A 7,800-nucleotide genomic window follows, 5' to 3' on the forward strand; every position below is an offset into this window, starting at 1 on the left:
AGTATCTTTACAAACACAAACACAAAAAGAAATTCATACTATAATACAGGATTTGTACTACAAGAAATACATCAATCGTAAACAGCGCGATTTCTTGTTAGGTCCAAACACACCTAGAAACAGAATCTTCTATTTATTACCCAAGATCCACAAAGATCCGAGGACATGGACGGTCCCTGGAGAGGTCCCGCCGGGGCGCCCCATCGTATCGGACTGTGAGAGTGAATCATATAACATCGCACAGTATATTGATCACTACTTGAATCCTTTAGCGCATGGACATCCGAGTTACATCAAGGACACGTACGATTTCCTGCACAAGATTAAGAGCATAACGGTAACCCCTAACACATATCTGTTTACAATAGATGTGGATAGCCTATATACTAACATAGACACAGAGGCTGGGTTACAAGCGGTGAGTAACGTACTTGGTAGAAATCCGGATCCTGCGCGACCGGACGAACAATTACTTCAGCTTCTGCATATCAGCCTTACAAAAAATGATTTCATTTTTAATGACAAACATTACTTACAGATATCGGGAACGGCCATGGGTAAGAAGTTCGCCCCAGCCTACGCAGACATCTATATGGCCGAATGGGAAGCGGAGGCGTTGGCTAAATGCCCACTCTTGCCCGTGGCCTACTACCGATATCTGGATGATATTTTTGGTATCTGGCCTTACAGTTTGGAAGAATTTGGAGAATTTTTTCAGATATTGAATACGCACCATCCTTCAATAAAGTTGAAATATGAACTGGATTCAAAATCCGTGAATTTCTTAGACACCACGGTTTTCTTTACTGCGCAACAGTCGGCTAATAGCAAATTGGCCACGAAAGTTTATTTCAAAAGTACGGATACTCATGCCTTGCTACATAAACAGAGTTATCACCCTAAACATACATTTAAAGGCCTAGTTAAATCACAGATACTCAGATTTCATAGAATATGTACCTTCCAGGAGGATTTTGAAATCGCAACGACGACGCTGTTTAAAGCGCTGCGAGGCAGGGGGTACTCAAAGAGGCTATTAAGATATGCAAAAGCTGAAGTTTTAAAAGGCTTGGCCCAGGTGCAAAGGAAGGAAGAAACGAACATCATTCCCTTTATCACCACCTATTCGGAGTCCAATAAAACGTTGATTTCAAAAATTAGGAACAACTTTAGGAATGTGCAGAATCAATTACCGGCACTTCAGCCATATAGAATAATTGCGGCCTTCAGGAGGAACAAGAATTTAAAGGACCTGATGGTACGCTCAAGAGTACCGTCGAATAGAGATAACTCACAATTATGGGTCCGTAGATATTTTCAACACAGTTCTTATCTGGTAAATAAATACAGTGGGGAGGGAGCACCAGTCTGGAAAAGGATATCAATTACAGACAGAAGTGTGATTTACGCAATTACCTGCAACACCTGTGGCAAACTTTATATAGGAGAGACGCAGCATACCATAGCAACACGGCTAAAACAGCACTTATATAACATCCAAAGATTTCATCTACAGACTGAACTTACCAGTCATTTTCAAATTCATCCGGTTTCGGGTCTAAAGGTGTCGGGCTTGGAAAGTAATCCCGGGTGGTCCAATGGGGAGAGGAGAATGAGGGAAAGAGTGTGGATAATGAAGTTAAGAACAATTGCACCCTTGGGGCTTAATGAAAGGAGGGGGTAGGGTGGGGAGGTGGGGCTCCTCCTGGTGGTGAAGTGGGGAGAGGGGGGATTAGCACTTTATATATGGGGGGGCCAGGAGAGAGGCAACAATGAATTAATTTACCTTTGGTTTTTTTTGATGAATTGGTCACTAATCATGTGAATAAAGCCTTCTTTTTCTTTTCCTTATCTTATATATGTGTGTGTGAATTTGTTGATTTCATTATGCATGTCTTTTAAGCACTTATTTTTGACAGCAGCACTTGTATGGCCGCCTCTCGCCCTGGAGCCCGCATATAGATGAATTATTTATATTAGAATTGTTTCCTCTTCCCTTGCTGCCACCCGGGGGAGGTACGGCCTTCCCATCCTGGCCTGACTCTGAACCCAATCTAGGCCCTGACCCCAACTCCAGCCCTAACCCCAACCCAAACTTAGATCTTGACCACACCTGTGGCCCCGACCCCAACCCTGACCCCAACCTGCTTTGGGGCCCTGACTCTAATCGAGGCCCTAACCCCAACCCTGACCCCAACCCTAACTGGGGCCCTGACAGCAGCAGCCCCAACCCCAATTCTAATCCCAACCCTAACTAGGGCCCTGACCCTAATCTTGGCCCTAACCCCAACCCTAACCCCAACCCTAACCCCAACCCTAACTGGGGCCCTGACTATCATGGCTCCAACCCTAAGGCCAACCCTAACCCTAATTGGGGCCCTAACCCTAATGCTAACCCCAACCCTAACTGGGGCCCTAACTGTAATCGGGGCCCTAATCCCAACCCTAACTGGGGCCCTAGCTGTTTTGGCCCTAATCCTACTGTGGACCCCAACCCTAATCTGGGCCCTGACCCTAACCGGGGCCCTAACCCCAACCCTGACCCCAACCTTAAATTGGGCCTGGACTGCAACCGTGGCCCTAACTCTAACCCTAAACTCCAGTTGGGACCCCAAGAACAGGTACAACCCCAAGGGAAGATACAATAGGCCAGAGCACTGAAGAGCTTTGTGCTCCTTTTTCTCAAAAACGATATAAAACAAAACAACCTAACCCTAACCCTGACCCTGACCCTGACCCTGACCCTGACCCTGACCCTAACCCTAACCCTAACCCTAACCCTAAACCCTAACCCTAACCCTAACCCTAACCCTAACCCTAAACCCTAACCCTAACCCTAACCCTAACCCTAACCCTAACCCAACCCTAACCCTAACCCTAACCCTAACCCTAACCCCAACCCCAACCCCAACCCCAACCCCAACCCCAACCCTAACCCTAACCCTAACCCTAACCCTAACCCTAACCCTAACCCCTAACCCTAACCCTAACCCTCTAACCCTAACCCTAACCCTAACCCTAACCCTAACCCTAACCCTAACCCTAAACCCTAACCCTAACCCTAACCCTAACCCTAACCCTAACCCTAACCCCAACCCCAACCCTAACCCTTACCTTAACCCCAACCCCAACCTTAACCCTGACCCCGACCCCAAACTTAACCCCGACCCTAACCCTCACCCCAACCTTAACCCTAAACCCAACCCCAACCCTAACCCCAACCCCAACCCCAACCCTAACCCCAACCCCAACCCCAACCCCAACCCCAACCCAAACCCTAACCCCAACCTTAACCCCAACCCCAACCTTAACCCTAACTCTAACCCTAACCCCAACCCCAACCCCAACCCCAACCCTAACCCTAACCCCTTGGGACCCTGAGTTTGACCATGACCCTTTCCTGCTCCAAACGGGACCTATAGGGCTCCTTAGGGACCCCCCAGGGGACCCAAATCTCGCCCTGCCTCCACCTGGAGATGATATTTTAGCTGTGACTCTTTCCCCAATTCAGACTATCATTGCACCTATCATTTATACATTCTATGACAGATTGGTGTTGGGAGCTGTATTCTGGGAAACACATAGAACAAGGGGATAAAAAAGATCGGGTGGGCCAGTGCAAATTCCGGCCTGTACAGCCTGGATTATCCATCATGAGAGGGGAGTCTGGGCAAGTACAAATGGCTGGAATCTTAGAATATCTTCCTACAACCTAACTAGCCAGCGCCACTGGAATTTTCCCTTTGTTCTTAGAAATCTACCCATGTTAGGCCACTCCCGGGTCTAGAGAGGGGGGTGGGACTTCCTGTGTACCTATTTTGGAGGCTGAATTTCAAACGGTCCAATGCCTGATGAATAGAGGAGATGATAAGTTCAAAACAACCAATCATCAGACAGAACAGAGAATACAGGGGTTGTCTATACTCCACCGAGTGACATCACTCACACCAATAGGATTGTTACCAGTGCTCTTCACTTTCCCTCCCCCTTTTTTTCCCTCCAAAATACTTCTTTTCTATATAAGTCTCTCTATTCTTTTGTCCCCTTTCTTACCTCTGAAGAAGCGTAAATCACGCGAAACGTCAGGCGCTACTTCCTTTCTCTATCCCACTTTTATTGTTTTCTTTTTAAAGAAATAAGTTTTTATCTAAGAATTTTAAAACCAATAAAGACTCAAAGGACTTTGTTTTTTATCTTGAAGATTGTTTATTCCTCTTTTTAACAAACACCAAGATGAAGACTCAGATTTTAATCAATGGACCCAAGGCCTCGAAACACCAACGGAGATGAAGAAAGGCCTACAGTGATTCCTTTCTTTCTTTTTTCCCCTCCCTTATTTTTAAGGGTAAAAGGGCCTTTTTTATTGGGTTGGTGAGTACTCCCTTCCTCTATACAAAATGTCAAACTTTTAACCCATTGAATGGAGAAAAGGACTCTTTGTATATAATAGACAACTGTTGGGACACTGGAATATCAAAATACACCAACAAAAGGCTTTGGGGCCTCCAACTGAAAGGCCACATAAGGTCAATCCAGTGGAGCCATCTGATATTGTAAGTCCTCTTTTTTGGTTTCTTTCTTTTTCTTCCTTCTTCCTCTGGGGAAAGTATTTAGTTTATAGGATCAAGTGTGCTGTACTCTGATTACAACTGATAAGGGAAACCTCCTGAAGGTAGCACGGTTAAATACTTGGGGAAATGTTTGAAGAATTCTCTAGAACAAAAAGGTAACAGAAAGTGACTACTGACACTAACCTTTGCCATGCAGTCAAGTTGGGGGAATCGTTTTGCTGTCTTAGCTAACCTTACTGAGAATGAAGGGGAAAATACACCACAAGGGTTAATAGCACCAGCTAGGGAGCAGGTGAGAAAAGCTGACCATGTACTAACTAAGCGATATTTTAAGTTACTACAGGCGGTACACCATGCTGAGATTGTGGACCAGGTTCTACAAACAGGAATCTATCCCCCAGGTATGCAGAAACAAGCTGGAAAATTAACATCTTTCATTAAACCCTCTTCCCCGTCACAGGGAACTTTGGAGAAAGTACAGGAAAATACCCAGAGGTGGATGCAAAATAACATGCTGATCTTGAAAGACCACTACGACTTGGTCATTGTTAGCTTGTTACAAGGCCTAGAGAATTTGGATTCCTTAGCCTTTACTAAGGCCGCCTCTTGGGCAAGAGCTAGATACAAGCACAAACTAACCACTAGCTCTATTAACATGGTCAAAGAAATGCTCTCTTCTTCCCCCACTACAGCACCTCAGACTGAGAAAGTATCCCCCATAGAGGACTCTACAGGCCCTCCCGCTAAACCCTCTACTGTTGTTGAGGTACAAATACATAATAATGCCCAATTTCTGTCCAATGTACCGGATCTGAATGACAAACCAGGCTCTACTACTGTACAGTTAGATGGCAACAGTACAGTCCATAGCCCTCCATCTCCCAGTCTCACTGCTCAGAATATACCTGCAGAGCACGGGCCCCCTGTAGAAAGGGGCCCAGGTGAGGTTCTACTAGCCCCTGTCACTATCTTAACGGAGAGGAATCACGAGAATGTACCTATGAATTTAGCCAGAGAAACTAGAAATAATGTGGTGGTACATATGGCTGATGACATTGCCTCTCTTCCCTCAACAGATACGCCCCAGAATACTCCTCTTTCTGTGTCCGCTAATAACAGTCCTAAGCTAACTATGGCTCCCAATGAAGGCAGGGGATTGCAAGAAATGATGATGGGTCATACAATCAAAAAGGGATATACCTTTGATGATACCCAATCTGAGTCTTCCTCTTCCTCTCCCCTAACACCTACTAGGGCCCTAACCGTGAAAACAGAGAATAGCGTGGACACAAGTAATTTCCCAGAACTGCCAATAATGCAAGGGAAATGCCCGAGGAGATACCCGAGGAGTAATAGAAAAATTTATGAATGGGAATTGGACATACAGAAACCAATTGCGTTCTTGGGGGATTCAAACTTAGGCCGCATACCACAATGTACATATTCCAATATTCAAATTGATAGTTTTCCAGGGGCTACGTTTTATCACATGTGTGGACTACTTAGGAAATCACCACCCCACCCCGAGACTCAGAAAGTGATCTTTTCTCTGGGGATAAACAACAAACAACAACAGAGAGCCACAGCTGTTAAGCAACTGCAACAACTTTTGAATACAGCACGGGAAGTTTTCCCCAATGCTCAGATTTATGTTCCCATCATTAACTTTTCGGACAGACTACCAGTCCAGGAACAACATAATCTTAGAGCCCTAAATGAATACATCTCTAAGAATTGTATGGCACTGTTAGACCTTCATCCCCTTAGATTCCAGGTCCACCCGCATGATCCGATACATTGGACAGACACCACGGCGGGAAATATATTAAGGTACTGGCTTCAGCAGTTAAACTATTAGAGCGGGAGAAGTACTCTCCTACTCCCCAGTCCTCTAATATCATGAACCTTTCCTCCTCCTTACAGCTTGGACCTGCAGAAATCAGCCTCCTGGAGAGGGGACTAACTTTTGTTCCTTCCCCTAGGTCAATTAATAGGGAGGAGCTCATGAGGGATGTCCACGAATATCACCGCAAAATTAAACTATTAGACCGTTTTGGCTATGATAGAACAGTCACTATCACACCCTTTACAGAACCATCCAGGTGGGAACCGGAAAACAGTTCTCTTTCTTCCCCGATAGGTGGATTGCTTCGGAGAGACACTGCTGCCCTGACCAGACATTATAGAATCATGCCGGCCCCGGATAATTTAACTCCGGCGGAACGTCAAGCAATCCGGAGGTTGAAAAACAACCCCGATATAATCATAAAACCAGCTGACAAAGGCTCCAAGATTGTAATTATGGATAGGCAGCAGTACCTCTTAGAGGCTAATCGCCAACTGGGAAATTCAAAACATTATGCACTTTTAGAACATTCAATACAAGTTAACACACAGAAAATGATCCATCCCATAATTATGGATTTATATCATACCAAATTCATTAATAAGAAACAGATGCTATATCTACTAGGCCCGAACCCCCCAAGGCCTAGAAAACTGTATTTACTGCCAAAAATACACAAAGACCCGAACACGTGGACGGTCCCTCATGAGATCCCCCCTGGGAGACCCATTGTTTCGGATTGTGGGAGCGAGTCCTACCGGGTAGCAGAATTTCTAGATTCATATTTGAATCCCCTATCCCAGAAACACCCCAGTTACATCAAGGACACCTATCATTTTGTGGATAAGTTAAGGAGGATTACAGCTCCCACAAATACCTTTCTGTTCTCAATTGATATTGATAGTCTGTACACGAATATTGACACTGATCTGGGTCTTAAAGCTGTTAAACAGATCTTGGAACAGCACCCGGACCCAAGACGACCAGACCAACAAATATTAGATCTCCTACAGTTGAGCTTGACACGGAATGACTTTGAATTTGATGCCAGGTATTATTTGCAGATACATGGAACAGCGATGGGTAAAAAATTTGCCCCGGCGTATGCCAACATCTATATGGCAGAATGGGAAAGAACAGTGTTCCCCAAGTGCCCCCAACTTCCATTGTTTTATTGCAGATACCTGGATGACATCTTCGGCCTCTGGCAACATTCAAGGGAACAATTCTTACATTTTATTCAAATTCTCAATACTCATCACTCAGCCATTACGGTTAAATTCAACCTCCAGGAAGATAAAATCGAATTCCTAGATACAGAAATCTACTTCACTCCAACTTCAGAGGGAAGAAAGCTCCTGGGTACCAGAGTGTATTTTAAAC

Source organism: Megalops cyprinoides, unplaced genomic scaffold, assembly GCF_013368585.1.
Source record: "Megalops cyprinoides isolate fMegCyp1 unplaced genomic scaffold, fMegCyp1.pri scaffold_105_arrow_ctg1, whole genome shotgun sequence".
Classification (NCBI taxonomy): domain Eukaryota; kingdom Metazoa; phylum Chordata; class Actinopteri; order Elopiformes; family Megalopidae; genus Megalops; species Megalops cyprinoides.